Source organism: Nannobrachium achirus (assembly GCF_963921795.1).
Source record: "Nannobrachium achirus genome assembly, contig: SCAFFOLD_304, whole genome shotgun sequence".
In the NCBI taxonomy this organism is placed as follows: Eukaryota; Metazoa; Chordata; class Actinopteri; order Myctophiformes; family Myctophidae; genus Nannobrachium; species Nannobrachium achirus.
Window position 1 is genome coordinate 45,489 of NW_027665148.1, and position 16,875 is coordinate 62,363.

At 39.5% G+C, this 16,875-nt stretch overlaps 1 long non-coding RNA gene across 1 annotated transcript; it reads left to right on the plus strand.

Moving 5' to 3' along the window:
- Window positions 1–56: 56 nt before the first annotated feature.
- LOC308280605 lies at window positions 57–16,482 on the plus strand. The gene is made up of 3 exons (XR_013961761.1): window positions 57–194; window positions 1,605–1,663; window positions 16,381–16,482. It is a non-coding gene; the product is annotated as an uncharacterized lncRNA (long non-coding RNA).
- Window positions 16,483–16,875: the final 393 nt, after the last annotated feature.

Genomic DNA, 16,875 nt, shown 5'->3' on the forward strand with positions numbered 1-16,875 from the left:
GTGCGTGTGTGCGTGCGTGCGTGCGTGCGTGCGTGCGTGCACAGGGAGGGGTGATGGCGTGCGCTGAGGTCACCGTGGCGTCTCCTGGGGATGCAGGGATGCTGAAGGACGAGGAGGCGGAGCTTAATGACAAAGGAGGAGGAGCTTAATGACAAGACTCCAGTCATCCTGCATCTGCAGCCTGTCCTGCATGGGTAACATTATATCATAATTATTGTTTTTTTTAAATAATTTGTTTTATTAATAATTGTGAATGATTATTATTTAGATGGTAGAGGTAGGATGTGTTTACGCTGTAAATGCAGAATTGCAGTAACATCATAATCTATCAAATGTGTGCAAGTCTTTGAATATATTGACCGGATTCTATAAATGTCTCCTAAATCCTTCCTTCTCAAACATTTTCATGTCAAGGACCCCCAAAATTACATGTATTTGGCCACGGACCCCCATCTCAATATATGTTGTTCCAGGGACCCCCAGAAGCAGAGATTTGAGTTACAAAAGTTCGTTTTGAAAAATATATATTGAACGATTTGCAAACATTTTCATTTTCATTTTTTTTAAATAGTAGATTTACAAGCTCTGCTATTTTTCCAATAGCTAAAGTATGAAATAATTCCAGGTCTTAATGGGTTAATCACTTGAACCCTGGAATCATAACAGCAGATCTACAAGCTCACAATGTGGCGCGTTGCGGCACAACTTTGTGAGATCTGCTGGTTTTGGCTAAGAGATTTGGTGTCGACGGAAAAAGTGGTCCAAGTTCCAGGCCAACTCAAGTGTTTTGGCTACTGTTTCAACCTGCATTATTATGATACTGTTTCAACCTGCATTATTATGATACTGTTTCAACCTGCATTATTATGATACTGTTTCAACCTGCATTATTATGATACTGTTTCAACCTGCATTATTATGATACTGTTTCAACCTGCATTATTATGATACTGTTTCAAAATAACACACGTGAAAATGATGCTTCAACCTTGATTCTGATTCTGATCCTAGATAAAAACCCTTCATATTCAATTCAACTCAGTTATATAATAGAGCAGGAGTCTTCAACAGGGGGTCCTCAGAGTTACTACAGGGGGTCCTCCAAATCTTTGTGTGATAGAAACCTTTTTATCCCACTTTTTAACCACTTGAACCCTAACGTCCATATTCTGAGAACTTAAGCCAAAAATAGCAGATCTACGGCTATTTCCAGCAAAGAGGTTTGGTGTAGTGGGGGAAAAAGAGCAGACAAAGTACAGAGTGAAAGGTCAAGTTTATTACTCCTAAGTAATGACGGTTCAAGTGGTTAAATATCTGAAAACACAAATTGACATGAATCCAAAATACACTGATGATTGTGCTGTCAAACTATGAAACTATAAGGAATCTATGAACAGGTTGTGGGGGGTCCCTGCTTCATCTCTCTCTCAACTAAGGGGTCCTTGGCCTGAAAACTTTGAAGACCCCTGCTATAGAGTATAAAACAGAGTCACAATTTAAGTTGTGAAGGTTAAGGTTTAGCTTAAGTCCATTGAGGCTGCTGTTGTATGGAGAAGAATCTGTTCAACAAATCAGAATGATGTGGATTCTGTCGCCCTCTGCAGGATAAAGGATGACATCGCTGACACAGGCACCACTGTGCTGGCCATAGAGACACACCATGGTAAGATAGTCAGCTGCATTCTTTGTTTAATACTAAAGTATTTTAGCATTCAGTGTAATCAACAGGATGCATACATGTGAGTTTGTAGATCAGCTATTGTTGCTATACTTTAGTGTCACAGTGTAGTATGAATAAGTAGGACATTCATTTACAAAACAACATGAAATATGGAGATGTGTTCAAGTTTTCTGTCTGACAGGAACGAGGACATGTTTGTTTAGTGATCATCGCTCAGGGTGCAGGGTGTTGCTGATGCCAGATTATCCCCTCTTTTTGGAGGGTCTGTCCTGAATAACCCTTTTACTAATGTATGGCAGATATTTTGTCAAAACTTGCTAAATCAGGTCTGTTCAATTTGAAAGTGGTAAAAAATTGGAACACATTGGCTGCATAATTATTGCCGATATCAATTTTGTAAAAAAGAAAGAAAAAAGAAAACGAAACAAAAGAACAACAGCATTAGAGTCAACTAGAAAAATATTGTTCCTTCGAAACAATTGTGGGCTCGCTTCAAGCCAGAAAACAATGGCTATAAAAGGACAAAATGTGAAGATCGCAGGCAGTGCTCTCTTTGACGTTACTGACGTCAAAGATTGGTCCATTTTGTTCCAAAAATGTGTTGTGCAAAAGTTGACCCGCTGGTGGCGCTATAACAGGCCAATGTAAGAAGGGTGGTATCTGTTCCTTGACCTATTGGGAATGTGCTTGCAAGATTTCACGCACATTGCAGGCTGTGTTCATGATTTGAGGTGTGTTTGGCTTTGGCCACTTTATCGCTGCTTGCAGCTATATTTATTATTATTATTATTTATTTTGTGTGTGTGCACTTCATAGGCCTATTAGATAAAGGTCCTTAGATTGTGTGTAGAATGTTTCATGCAAATTGCAAAAAAAAATCCTAACGGTTTAAGCGTTTCACACACTGCTCAAAATGATATAGCGCCCCCCTTTGGCCAATTGGAGTAAGATTGGTTTTAGTGATATTTGGACTAACACTCTACATCTTTGCCAAATGCCATGAACATGTTACTTTGCATGTATGATTTAGAGGCAGAAGAATAATTTGCATAAAACTGCAATATTCATTGAATTTATTTAAAAAAGCATGTTTCAATTTTAAAGAAATCCGATCTGACAGATCTTTAGATATCGGTCCAAAGTTCACGTAAAAAAAGTTTTGTGCACGTGGAGCGAAAATTCCAGAATAAAAGCGGGTTTACGCGTTTTACAAACTGCTCAAAATGGCGGAAAATTGAAGGGCGGAGCTTACTTAACAACGACACAGATGTCTTCCGCTCGAGTCAAAGCACGCGTGTAACAAGTTGCATGTCTTCAAACGAAACGAGTCATGACTTATGCCCGTTTGAAGTTTGAATTTTCAAACGCTTCGTATAGCGCCCCCCTTTGGCCGATTGGAATAAAATTGGTTTCAGTGATACTTTGACTAACCCTCCACATCTTTGCCAAATGCCATGAATGTGTAACTTTGCATGTATGATTTAGAGGCCGAAGAATAATTTGCATAAAACCGCAATATTGAGTGAATTATTAAAAAATTATATTTCACTTTAAAAGAAATCCGCCGAGATTAGTTTGACCGTATTGGTCCAAAGTTCACGTGAAAAAAGTTTCATGCGCGTATCGCGAAAATCCCAGGAGGAGATAGATTTTTACTGTTTTTCATATAATTCCGAATTGTGGGAGACCTAAAGGTCAGAGGTCAAAAGTTAGAGGGTAAAAGTTGTTCGGCATGAGGAGACGCATAAGTGTATACAGGTTTCATGGCTGGACCTCAAACACAGCATGAGCTATACCTGTTCAAAGTTCGCACTTTCGAAGGCTTCCTACAGCGCCACCATTTGGCCGATTGCTATAATAAATAATAGCACACTTCGCCACTGTAAACTGAACACATTGATGTTTTTATTTTCATTTTCTCACTAAGTATGTAGGAGTAGAAAGGAACCGAAGTTCCCGTCTACTGATTGCCTGCCTGATAGATAAATAAACTAGAAAAATATTGTTCCTTCGAAACAATTGTGGGCTCGCTTCAAGCCAGAAAACAATGGCTATAAAAGTACAAAATGTCAAGATCGCAGGCAGTGCTCTCTTTGACGTTACTGACGTCAAAGATTGGTCCATTTTGTTCCAAAAATGTGTTGTGCAAAAGTTGACCCGCTGGTGGCGCTATAACAGGCCAATGTAAGAAGGGTGGTATCTGCTCCTTGACCTATTGGGAATGTGCTTGCAAGATTTCACGCACATTGCAGGCTGTGTTCATGATTTGAGGTGTTTTTGGCTTTGGCCACTTTATCGCTGCTTGCAGCTATATTCATTATTATTATTTTTTTTGTGTGTGTGCACTTCATAGGCATATTAGATAAAGGTCCTTAGATTGTGTGTAGAATGTTTCATGCAAATTGCAAAAATAAATCCTAACGGGTTTAAGCGTTTCACAAACTGCTCAAAATGATATAGTGCCCCCCTTTGGCCAATTGGGGTAAGATTGGTTTTAGTGATATTTGGACTAACACTCTACATCTTTGCCAAATGCCATGAACATGTTACTTTGCATGTATGATTTAGAGGCAGAAGAATAATTTGCATAAAACTGCAATATTCATTGAATTTATTTTAAAAAGCATGTTTCAATTTTAAAGAAATCCGATCTGACAGATCTTTAGATATCGGTCCAAAGTTCACGTAAAAAAAGTTTTGTGCACGTGGAGTGAAAATTCCAGAATAAAAGCGGGTTTACGCGTTTTACAAACTGCTCAATATGGCGGAAAATCGGGGGGCGGAGCTTACTTAACAACGACACAGATGTCTTCCGCTCGAGTCAAAGCACGCGTGTAACAAGTTGCATGTCTTCAAACGAAACGAGTCATGACTTATGCCCGTTTGAAGTTTGAATTTTCAAACGCTTCGTATAGCGCCCCCCTTTGGCCGATTGGAATAAAATTGGTTTCAGTGATACTTTGACTAACCCTCCACATCTTTGCCAAATGCCATGAACGTGTAACTTTGCATGTATGATTTAGAGGCCGAAGAATAATTTGCATAAAACCGCAACATTGATTGAATTATTAATAAAATATATTTCACTTTAAAAGAAATCCGCCGAGACTAGTTTGACCGTATTGGTCCAAAGTTCATGTGAAAAAAGTTTCATGCGCGTATCGCAAAGATCCCAGGAGGAGATAGATTTTTACTGTTTTTCATATAATTCCAAATTCTGAGGGATCTAAAGATCAGAGGTCAAAAGTCAGAGCGTAAAAATTGTTCGGCATGAGGAGACGCATACGTGTATACAGGTTTCATGGCTGTACGTATAACAGAGCATGAGCTATACCTGTTCAAAGTTCGCACTTTCGAAGGCTTCCTACAGTGCCACCATTTGGCCGATTGCTGTAAAAAGTAATAGCACACGTCGCCACAGTAAGCTGAACACATTGATGTTTTTATTTTCATTTTCTCACTAAGTATGTAGGAGTAGAAAGGAACCGAAGTTTTGAGGAGAACTTGATATGACGGTTAGATATTGTCACTAGAAAAATATTGTTCCTTCGAAACAATTGTGGGCTCGCTTCAAGCCGGAAAACAATGGCTATAAAAGCACAAAATGTCAAGATCGCAGGCAGTGCTCTCTTTGACGTTACTGACGTCAAAGATTGGTCCATTTTGTTCCAAAAATGTGTTGTGCAAAAGTTGACCCGCTGGTGGCGCTATAACAGGCCAATGTGAGAAGGTTGGTATCTGTTCCTTGACCTATTGGGAATGTGCTTGCAAGATTTCACGCACATTGCAGGCTGTGTTCATGATTTGAGGTGTTTTTGGCTTTGGCCACTTTATCGCTGCTTGCAGCTATATTCATTATTATTATTTTTTTTGTGTGTGTGCACTTCATAGGCATATTAGATAAAGGTCCTTAGATTGTGTGTAGAATGTTTCATGCAAATTGCAAAAATAAATCCTAACGGGTTTAAGCGTTTCACAAACTGCTCAAAATGATATAGTGCCCCCCTTTGGCCAATTGGGGTAAGATTGGTTTTAGTGATATTTGGACTAACACTCTACATCTTTGCCAAATGCCATGAACATGTTACTTTGCATGTATGATTTAGAGGCAGAAGAATAATTTGCATAAAACTGCAATATTCATTGAATTTATTTTAAAAAGCATGTTTCAATTTTAAAGAAATCCGATCTGACAGATCTTTAGATATCGGTCCAAAGTTCACGTAAAAAAAGTTTTGTGCACGTGGAGTGAAAATTCCAGAATAAAAGCGGGTTTACGCGTTTTACAAACTGCTCAATATGGCGGAAAATCGGGGGGCGGAGCTTACTTAACAACGACACAGATGTCTTCCGCTCGAGTCAAAGCACGCGTGTAACAAGTTGCATGTCTTCAAACGAAACGAGTCATGACTTATGCCCGTTTGAAGTTTGAATTTTCAAACGCTTCGTATAGCGCCCCCCTTTGGCCGATTGGAATAAAATTGGTTTCAGTGATACTTTGACTAACCCTCCACATCTTTGCCAAATGCCATGAACGTGTAACTTTGCATGTATGATTTAGAGGCCGAAGAATAATTTGCATAAAACCGCAACATTGATTGAATTATTAATAAAATATATTTCACTTTAAAAGAAATCCGCCGAGACTAGTTTGACCGTATTGGTCCAAAGTTCATGTGAAAAAAGTTTCATGCGCGTATCGCAAAGATCCCAGGAGGAGATAGATTTTTACTGTTTTTCATATAATTCCAAATTCTGAGGGATCTAAAGATCAGAGGTCAAAAGTCAGAGCGTAAAAATTGTTCGGCATGAGGAGACGCATACGTGTATACAGGTTTCATGGCTGTACGTATAACAGAGCATGAGCTATACCTGTTCAAAGTTCGCACTTTCGAAGGCTTCCTACAGCGCCACCATTTGGCCGATTGCTGTAAAAAGTAATAGCACACGTCGCCACAGTAAGCTGAACACATTGATGTTTTTATTTTCATTTTCTCACTAAGTATGTAGGAGTAGAAAGGAACCGAAGTTTTGAGGAGAACTTGATATGACGGTTAGATATTGTCACTAGAAAAATATTGTTCCTTCGAAACAATTGTGGGCTCGCTTCAAGCCGGAAAACAATGGCTATAAAAGCACAAAATGTCAAGATCGCAGGCAGTGCTCTCTTTGACGTTACTGACGTCAAAGATTGGTCCATTTTGTTCCAAAAATGTGTTGTGCAAAAGTTGACCCGCTGGTGGCGCTATAACAGGCCAATGTGAGAAGGTTGGTATCTGTTCCTTGACCTATTGGGAATGTGCTTGCAAGATTTCACGCACATCCCAGGCTGTGTTCATGATTTGAGGTGTTTTTGGCTTTGGACACTTTATCGCTGCTTGCAGCTATATTTATTATTATTATTTTATAATTTTTTGTGTGCACTTCATAGGCATGTTAGATAAAGGTCCTTAGATTGCGTGTAGAATGTTTCATGCAAATTGCAAAAAAAATCCTAGAATAAAAACGGGTTTAAGCGTTTTACAAACTGCTCAAAATTATATAGCGCCCCCCTTTGGCCATTTGGGGTAAGATTGGTTTCAGTGATATTTGAACTAACCCTCTACACTATTTTGTCATGAAAATGTGACTTTGCTTGTATGTTTTAGAGGCAGAAGAATAATTTGCATAAAAATGCAATATTGTTTGAATTATTTAAAAAAGCATGTTTCAATGTTAAAGAAATCCGATCTGACAGATCTTTAGATATCGGTCCAAAGTTCATGTAAAAAAATGTTTTGTGCACGTGACGCGAAAATTCCAGAATAAAAGCGGGTTTACGCATTTTACAAACTGCTCAAAGTGGCGGAAAATCGAAGGGCGGAGCTTACTTAACAACGACACAGATGTCTTCCGCTTGAGTCAAAGCACGCGTGTAACAAGTTGCATGTCTTCAAACGAAACGAGTCATGACTTATGCCCGTTTGAAGTTTGAATTTTCAAACGCTTCGTATAGCGCCCCCCTTTGGCCGATTGGAATAAAATTGGTTTCAGTGATACTTTGACTAACCCTCCACATCTTTGCCAAATGCCATGAACGTGTAACTTTGCATGCATGATTTAGAGGCAGAAGAATAATTTGCATAAAACCGCAATATTTATTGAATTATTAAAAAATGATATTTCACTTTAAAAGAAATCCGCCGAGATAAATCTGACCGTATTGGTCCAAAGTTCATGTGAAAAAAGTTTCGTGCGCGTATCGAAAAAAACCCAGGAGGAGATAGATTTTTACTGTTTTTCATATAATTCCGAATTGTGGGAGACCTAAAGGTCAGAGGTCAAAAGTCAGAGGCTAAAAGTTGTTCGGCATGAGGAGACGCATACGTGTATACAGGTTTCATGGCTGTATGTATAACACAGCATGAGCTATACCTGTTCAAAGATCGCACTTTCGAAGGCTTCCTACAGCGCCACCATTTGGCCGATTGCTGTATAAAGTAATAGCACACGTCGCCACTGTAAGCTGAACACATTGATGTTTTTATTTTCATTTTCTCATTAAGTATGTAGGAGTAGAAAGGTGCCAAAGTATTGAGGAGAACTTGATATAGTATATAAATAAATAAATAAATAAATAATGACAATATCTAAAGTGTGCTCGCCTTTAGGCGAGCCCACAACTAGAAAAATATTGTTCCTTCGAAACAATTGTGGGCTCGCTTCAAGCCGGAAAACAATGGCTATAAAAGTACAAAATGTCAAGATCGCAGGCAGTGCTCTCTTTGACGTTACTGACGTCAAAGATTGGTCCATTTTGTTCCAAAAATGTGTTGTGCAAAAGTTGACCCGCTGGTGGCGCTATAACAGGCCAATGTAAGAAGGGTGGTATCTGTTCCTTGACCTATTGGGAATGTGCTTGCAAGATTTCACGCACATTGCAGGCTGTGTTCATGATTTGAGGTGTTTTTGGCTTTGGCCACTTTATCGCTGCTTGCAGCTATATTCATTATTATAATTTTTTTGTGTGTGTGTGCACTTCATAGGCATATTAGATAAAGGTCCTTAGATTGTGTGTAGAATGTTTCATGCAAATTGCAAAAAAAAATCCTAACGGGTTTAAGCGTTTCACAAACTGCTCAAAATGATATAGCGCCCCCCTTTGGCCAATTGGGGTAAGATTGGTTTTAGTGATATTTGGACTAACACTCTACATCTTTGCCAAATGCCATGAACATGTTACTTTGCATGTATGATTTAGAGGCAGAAGAATAATTTGCATAAAACTGCAATATTCATTGAATTTATTTAAAAAAGCATGTTTCAATTTTAAAGAAATCCGATCTGACAGATCTTTAGATATCGGTCCAAAGTTCACGTAAAAAAAGTTTTGTGCACGTGGAGCAAAAATTCCAGAATAAAAGCGGGTTTACGCGTTTTACAAACTGCTCAAAATGGCGGAAAATCAAAGGGCGGAGCTTACTTAACAAAGACACAGATGTCTTCCGCTCGAGTCAAAGCACGCGTGTAAGCAAGTTGCATGTCTTAAAACGAAACGAGTCATGACTTATGCCCGTTTGAAGTTTGAATTTTCAAACGCTTCGTATAGCGCCCCCCTTTGGCCGATTGGACTAAAATTGGTTTCAGTAATACTTTGACTAACCCTCTACATCTTTGCCAAATGCCATGAACGTGTAACTTTGCATGTATGATTTAGAGGCCGAAGAATAATTTGCATAAAACCGCAATATTGATTGAATTATAAAAAAATTATATTTCACTTTAAAAGAAATCTGGTTGATCAATCTGACCGTATTGGTCCAAAGTTCATGTGAAAAAAGTTTCGTGCGCGTAACGAAAAAAACCCAGGAGGAGATAGATTTTTACTGTTTTTCATATAATTCCAAATTGTGGGAGATCTAAAGGTCAAAGGTCAAAAGTCAGAGCGTAAAAGTTGTTCGGCATGAGGAGACGCATACGTGTATACAGGTTTCATGGCTTTACCTCAAACACAGCATGAGCTATACCTGTTCAAAGTTCGCACTTTCGAAGGCTTCCTACAGCGCCACCATTTGGCCGATTGCTGTAAAAAGTAATAGCACACGTCGCCACAGTAAGCTGAACACATTGATGTTTTTATTTTCATTTTCTCACTAAGTATGTAGGAGTAGAAAGGAACCAAAGTTTTTTGATACTTGCACTGACTGCCTGCCTAGTATAGAAATAATGACAATATCTAAAGTGTGCTCGCCTTATAGGCGAGCCCACAACTAGAAAAATATTGTTCCTTCGAAACAATTGTGGGCTCGCTTCAAGCCAGAAAACAATGGCTATAAAAGCACAAAATGTCAAGATCGCAGGCAGTGCTCTCTTTGACGTTACTGACGTCAAAGATCGGTCCATTTTGTTCCAAAAATGTGTTGTGCAAAAGTTGACCCGCTGGTGGCGCTATAACAGGCCAATGTGAGAAGGTTGGTATCTGTTCCTTGACCTATTGGGAATGTGCTTGCAAGATTTCACGCACATCCCAGGCTGTGTTCATGATTTGAGGTGTTTTTGGCTTTGGCCACTTTATCGCTGCTTGCAGCTATATTTATTATTATTATTTTATAATTTTTTTGTGTGCACTTCATAGGCATGTTAGATAAAGGTCCTTAGATTGCGTGTAGAATGTTTCATGCAAATTGCAAAAAAAATCCTAGAATAAAAACGGGTTTAAGCGTTTTACAAACTGCTCAAAATTATATAGCGCCCCCCTTTGGCCATTTGGGGTAAGATTGGTTTCAGTGCTATTTGAACTAACCCTCTACACTATTTTGTCATGAAAATGTGACTTTGCATGTATGTTTTAGAGGCAGAAGAATAATTTGCATAAAAATGCAATATTGTTTGAATTATTTAAAAAAGCACGTTTCAATGTTAAAGAAATCCGATCTGACAGATCTTTAGATATCGGTCCAAAGTTCACGTAGAAAAAGTTTTGTGCACGTGACGCAAAAATTCCAGAATAAAAGCGGGTTTACGCGTTTTACAAACTGCTCAAAATGGCGGAAAATCGGAGGGCGGAGCTTACTTTACAACGACACAGATGTCTTCCGCTTGAGTCAAAGCACGCGTGTAACAAGTTGCATGTCTTCGAACGAAACGAGTCATGACTTATGCCCGTTTGAAGTTTGAATTTTCAGACGCTTCGTATAGCGCCCCCCTTTGGCCGATTGGAATAAAATTGGTTTCAGTGATACTTTGACTAACCCTCCACATCTTTGCCAAATGCCATGAACGTGTAACTTTGCATGTATGATTTAGAGGCCGAAGAATAATTTGCATAAAACTGCAATATTTATTGAATTATTAAAAAATTATATTTCACTTTAAAAGAAATCCGCCGAGATTAGTTTGACCGTATTGGTCCAAAGTTCATGTGAAAAAAGTTTTGTGCGCGTATCGAAAAAAACCCAGGAGGAGATAGATTTTTACTGTTTTTCATATAATTCCGAATTGTGGGAGATCTAAAGGTCAGAGGTCAAAAGTCAGAGGCTAAAAGTTGTTCGGCATGAGGAGACGCATACGTGTATACAGGTTTCATGCCTGTACCTCAAACACAGCATGAGCTATACCTGTTCAAAGTTCGCACTTTCGAAGGCTTCCTACAGCGCCACCATTTGGCCTATTGCTGTAAAAAGTAATAGCACACTTCGCCACTGTAAACTGAACACATTGATGTTTTTATTTTCATTTTCTCACTAAGTATGTAGGAGTAGAAAGGAACCGAAAATCCCGTCTACTTACTAGATAAACAAATAAATAAATAAATAAATAATGACAATATCTAAAGTGTGCTCGCCAGGTACTGGCGAGCCCACAATAATGACAACTAGAAAAATATTGTTCCTTCGAAACAATTGTGGGCTCGCTTCAAGCCAGAAAACAATGGCTATAAAAGCACAAAATGTCAAGATCGCAGGCAGTGCTCTCTTTGACGTTACTGACGTCAAAGATTGGTCCATTTTGTTCCAAAAATGTGTTATGCAAAAGTTGACCCGCTGGTGGCGCTATAACAGGCCAATGTGAGAAGGTTGGTATCTGTTCCTTGACCTATCGGGAATGTGCTTGCAAGATTTCACGCACATCCCAGGCTGTGTTCATGATTTGAGGTGTTTTTGGCTTTGGACACTTTATCGCTGCTTGCAGCTATATTTATTATTATTATTTTATAATTTTTTTGTGTGCACTTCATAGGCATGTTAGATAAAGGTCCTTAGATTGCGTGTAGAATGTTTCATGCAAATTGCAAAAAAAATCCTAGAATAAAAACAGGTTTAAGCGTTTTACAAACTGCTCAAAATTATATAGCGCCCCCCTTTGGCCATTTGGGGTAAGATTGGTTTCAGTGATATTTGAACTAACCCTCTACACTATTTTGTCATGAAAATGTGACTTTGCATGTATGTTTTAGAGGCAGAAGAATAATTTGCATAAAAATGCAATATTGTTTGAATTATTTAAAAAAGCATGTTTCAATGTTAAAGAAATCCGATCTGACAGATCTTTAGATATCGGTCCAAAGTTCACGTAAAAAAAAGTTTTGTGCACGTGACGCGAAAATTCCAGAATAAAAGCGGGTTTACGCGTTTTACAAACTGCTCAAAATGGCGGAAAATCGAAGGGCGGAGCTTACTTAACAACGACACAGATGTCTTCCGCTTGAGTCAAAGCACGCGTGTAACAAGTTGCATGTCTTCAAACGAAACGAGTCATGACTTATGCCCGTTTGAAGTTTGAATTTTCAGACGCTTCGTATAGCGCCCCCCTTTGGCCGATTGGAATAAAATTGGTTTCAGTGATACTTTGACTAACCCTCCACATCTTTGCCAAATGCCATGAACGTGTAACTTTGCATGTATGATTTAGAGGCCGAAGAATTATTTGCATAAAACCGCAATATTTATGGAATTATTAAAAAATGATGTTTCACTTTAAAAAAAATCTGGTTGATCAATCTGACCGTATTGGTCCAAAGTTCATGTGAAAAATGTTTTGTGCACTTGACGCGAAAATCCCAGGAGGAGATAGATTTTTACTGTTTTTCATATAATTCCGAATTGTGGGAGACCTAAAGGTCAGAGGTCAAAAGTTAGAGGGTAAAAGTTGTTCGGCATGAGGAGACGCATAAGTGTATACAGGTTTCATGGCTGTATGTATAACACAGCATGAGCTATACCTGTTCAAAGATCGCACTTTCGAAGGCTTCCTACAGCGCCACCATTTGGCCGATTGCTATAAAAAATAATAGCACACTTCGCCACTGTAAACTGAACACATTGATGTTTTTATTTTCATTTTATCACTAAGTATGTAGGAGTAGAACGGAACCGAAGTTTTTGATACTTGCACTGACTAGTATGACTAGTATAGAAATAACTAGAAAAATATTGTTCCTTCGAAACAATTGTGGGCTCGCTTCAAGCCAGAAAACAATGGCTATAAAAGTACAAAATGTCAAGATCGCAGGCAGTGCTCTCTTTGACGTTACTGACGTCAAAGATTGGTCCATTTTGTTCCAAAAATGTGTTGTGCAAAAGTTGACCCGCTGGTGGCGCTATAACAGGCCAATGTAAGAAGGGTGGTATCTGTTCCTTGACCTATTGGGAATGTGCTTGCAAGATTTCACGCACATTGCAGGCTGTGTTCATGATTTGAGGTGTTTTTGGCTTTGGCCACTTTATCGCTGCTTGCAGCTATATTCATTATTATTATTATTTTTTGTGTGTGCACTTCATAGGCATTTTAGATAAAGGTCCTTAGATTGTGTGTAGAATGTTTCATGCAAATTGCAAAAATAAATCCTAACGGGTTTAAGCGTTTCACAAACTGCTCAAAATGATATAGCGCTCCCCTTTGGCCAATTGGAGTAAGATTGGTTTTAGTGATATTTGGACTAACACTCTACATCTTTGCCAAATGCCATGAACATGTTACTTTGCATGTATGATTTAGAGGCAGAAGAATAATTTGCATAAAACTGCAATATTCATTGAATTTATTTAAAAAAGCATGTTTCAATTTTAAAGAAATCCGATCTGACAGATCTTTAGATATCGGTCCAAAGTTCACGTAAAAAAAGTTTTGTGCACGTGACGCGAAAATTCCAGAATAAAAGCGGGTTTACGCGTTTTACAAACTGCTCAAAGTGGCGGAAAATCAAAGGGCGGAGCTTACTTAACAACGACACAGATGTCTTCCACTTGAGTCAAAGCACGCGTGTAACAAGTTGCATGTCTTCAAACGAAACGAGTCATGACTTATGCCCGTTTGAAGTTTGAATTTTCAGACGCTTCGTATAGCGCCCCCCTTTGGCCGATTGGAATAAAATTGGTTTCAGTGATACTTTGACTAACCCTCCACATCTTTGCCAAATGCCATGAACGTGTAACTTTGCATGTATGATTTAGAGGCCGAAGAATAATTTGCATAAAACCGCAATATTAATTGAATTATTAAAAAATTATATTTCACTTTAAAAAAAATCTGGTTGATCAATCTGACCGTATTGGTCCAAAGTTCATGTGAAAAAAGTTTTGTGCACTTGACGCGAAAATCCCAGGAGGAGATAGATTTTTACTGTTTTTCATATATTTCCGAATTGTGGGAGACCTAAAGGTCAGAGGTCAAAAGTTAGAGGGTAAAAGTTGTTCGCCATGAGGAGACGCATAAGTGTATACAGGTTTCATGGCTGTACGTATAACACAGCATGAGCTATACCTGTTCAAAGATCGCACTTACGAAGGCTTCCTACAGCGCCACCATTTGGCCGATTGCTGTATAAAGTAATAGCACACGTCGCCACAGTAAGCTGAACACATTGATGTTTTTATTTTCATTTTCTCATTAAGTATGTAGGAGTTGAAAGGTGCCAAAGTTTTGAGGAAAACTTGATATAGTGTATAAATAAATAAATAATGACAATATCTAAAGTGTGCTCGCCTTTAGGCGAGCCCACAATGACAATATCTAAAGTGTGCTCGCCTGTTTACAGGCGAGCCCACAATAACTAAAGTGTGCTCGCCTATAGGCGAGCCCACAATAAACAGACTGATACTGACCAGTCGAGCTCTAATTGCAGCTGACAGTGACTTTCTTCTTGTCTCATATTATAAACATTAGATGACAATCAGGGGCGTCAATTGGGTATGGCAGGGGTATGCAGCTGCCATACCAGGGGTGAAAATAAAAGTTACTTTTAAATATAAATCCATGAATGTCTCTTTGTCTATCTGCACTGGTTATTATGTTGTTAAATTACAGTAAAACAACTACAAATGCAAAATTGAACAAAATGGTCACTTTAACAAGGTATTATAATTATATTCTCCCCATCTTGACAGAATGGTATATTCCCAGGTTCCGCAGGTCAGCTGCACAGGTGCAATGCATTATTGTTAATTGTGGCACATTTACTAACATGCCAAGTTTAGCTACACTTGAACAACCGTTCCAGGCTGCCATATCCAGACCAAGAAACCGTAGAAACGGCCAAAATTAGTTTTTTTTTCAGACATTGTGAAAATAGCCGATCTACATGCTCACTGCTATTTTCTCATCCGTTGATTTCAGAATCAACGGATCATCCACGGGGCGAGGCACAGCCCATCAGACTGCATGTTGTCTCGTCCCCACTCGCAGGGCACGTTCCAGGAGACTAATTGTGGCTTTATAATGTCACAGCACGCAGTAGGCGGAAAAACAACAATTAGCCAAACAAGAAAACGCGGGGCTGTTGTAACACTAACAGTGTTGTTGCTTTTTTACAAAGCTGAATTCTTCATATGGTCGGATGGTTGTTGTTTTTGTAGCTTGAGGTAGCATTGGCTGCTACTGAGTGCTCACATCACAAGACGACAAGACACGCAATGGTGGTTGAAACGGTGTTACCGATAACCGCGGTGTTGACACAGACTATATTTTCGGTGTTAAAAATGTCATACCGTTGCAACCCACCCTAGACCACACACTGACATGATACTGACCAGTCCAGTATAAATAGACCACACACTGACATGATACTGACCAGTCTAAATAGACCACACACTGACATGATACTGACCAGTCTAAATAGACCACACACTGACATGATACTGACCAGTCCAGTCTACACCATACAGATGAGACCTCGCGTTACTGCTGGCAGCAGCAGAGAGTTGCTGTTTGCCTTCATTCATGAAGGCAAACAGCAACTGGATGAAATTAACCCGGAGTCTAACCTGGTATCCTATAGTTTCAATGTACAGAATGTTATTTAGATAACATGTTGTTCAGGCAGATGCTGGGTTGGTGGTTGACCTGGTGTTGTAGTTTGGTGAGGCACTACACTGCTCTCCGTGCGGTTTGGAGCGGTTTATTGTAAGTCTCTCTGGATAAGAGCATCTGCTTTATGCCTGAACTGTAAATTGTAATTCGCGGTCTATTTGGCTGCTTTCTGCGACGACAATTAGTAAGAATGCTCTTTGAAAAAGATGCTGGTTCTGTCCACATCTCCATTTCGGTTTGTCAGATGTGTTCATACTCAACTCTCTCTACTCCCTCTCTCTGTCTGTCTCTCTGCGTGCGTGCATGTGTGCGTGCGCGCGTGTGCGCACATGCGTGTGTGTTGTTGTTGTGTGTGTGTGTGTGTGTGTGTGTGTGTGTGTGTGTGTGTGTGTGTGTGTGTGTTGTCTTGTCAGATGCGTTCATTCTGAACTCTCTATGTGAGACGTTTGGACTGTTGGACTCTGTGAAGAGAGCTCTGGAGCGGAGACACACTCACTGTGAAGAGACAACAACCCACACTGCTGTGGTAAGAACTACACTACCCACACTGCACACTGCTGTGGTAAGAACTACACTACCCACACTGAACACTGCTGTAGAACTACAATATAAGAACACAGGGCTGGCACATCCATAGATATAAAATACCTCATCCGCCGCTGCAGTTGATTGTAGCGACTGCATGTAACAACTGGAGGCCGGACCCCCGGAAGAACTGAACGAACCATGCCAGTCAAAGTGACTACTGGCCAATCACAGCCCGTCTTTTCCGGGACTTTATTGGCATGTTTCCATCCAGTTTCTGTCCTGATGGCTCAGCTGTTCTTAGGCTGCGTACGTAAAGACCCGCCCCCTCCTGCCTCTGATTGGCCTACCAACTACCGTTTCTGTGACACGTGTGGAAGCGA